At 33.9% G+C, this 939-nt stretch overlaps 1 protein-coding gene across 1 annotated transcript in view; it reads left to right on the top strand.

Annotated features, from left to right (window-relative positions):
* vps13d (vacuolar protein sorting 13 homolog D (S. cerevisiae)) overlaps positions 1–939 on the top strand; it is a 57940-nt gene that overhangs the window by 34476 nt on the left and 22525 nt on the right. The gene's annotated exons all lie outside the window — the stretch shown is intronic.

The following is a 939-nucleotide window of genomic DNA, read 5'->3' as shown; positions in this document are numbered from 1 at the left end:
ACCAGCACAAAACCAAATCTTTTCTATGAGGTTGAGTTCAGGATTCCGTAGGTTAGTCATGTTTTTCCACACATGCAGCCATGGAAGTGATTTGAACAATCACACTCATTTATCTGGTGGTGTGACCCGGTACATTTGGCAATATAGTTTATATTTTTTAAGGAGACGTTATGTAAATTTTGACCCAAATGATAGCTTACCTTAAAATATATTAATTATGTTTAGGTCAGTATACAGCACATATCAATCCCCCATGAAGGCTACTCTTCTCAAAAACTCAGCTATGTAACCTGGAGGGTCGAATTGCTACTGGATGAGTCATTTGACACAGAGCACCGCTTTACATTAGTCCCAGCTCCCCTTAACATTGAGAGCTAACTATGCTAAAAGTGGATAGACAACAAACTGATTTTGATCAAGCATATTTTTGGTTCTTCGATGTAGGATATAATCTTGAGGGCTGTGTCCTTAAAAGTAACTCCATGACCTCTTAATCTGCTGTTTCAAAGACTGTTAAATTCTGCAACAGTGAGTTGTTGCCAGCGGCCTTGGTTACTAAAAGTTATAAAGTGTTGCTTTAAGGTTATAAAGGAATACAGCTAAGTACTTCTGAAGTATGGATTGAATTTTGTTCCATTATTTTTGCTTGCAAAGGATACTTTCAAAAAAATTTTGGAAAGTAAATTGAACATGAATTGAAAATGGGGGGGATAAAAATAGAAAAGATATCAGCCATAAAATACAAAATATTAAAAAAAACAAAAACACTTTTTTTAGTTTCTATTTTGGATTGCACTTTTTTTGTTGTTTTGTTTTTGTTTTTTTCAATTTACAATTTTTTTTAATTTCCATTTACAAAATGTGCTCTATGCTTGCAACAATAATGGAACAAAAGTCACTCCATAGTAAAACTCTAAGCCTTCTGTGTGTTTCTTCTGC

The sequence above is a fragment of the Cyprinodon variegatus genome, unplaced genomic scaffold, assembly GCF_000732505.1.
Source record: "Cyprinodon variegatus isolate N-32 unplaced genomic scaffold, C_variegatus-1.0 Scaffold309, whole genome shotgun sequence".
In the NCBI taxonomy this organism is placed as follows: domain Eukaryota; kingdom Metazoa; phylum Chordata; class Actinopteri; order Cyprinodontiformes; family Cyprinodontidae; genus Cyprinodon; species Cyprinodon variegatus.
Note: the sequence above shows the minus strand (reverse complement) of the source record. Positions and strands in the feature narration are given on the sequence as shown.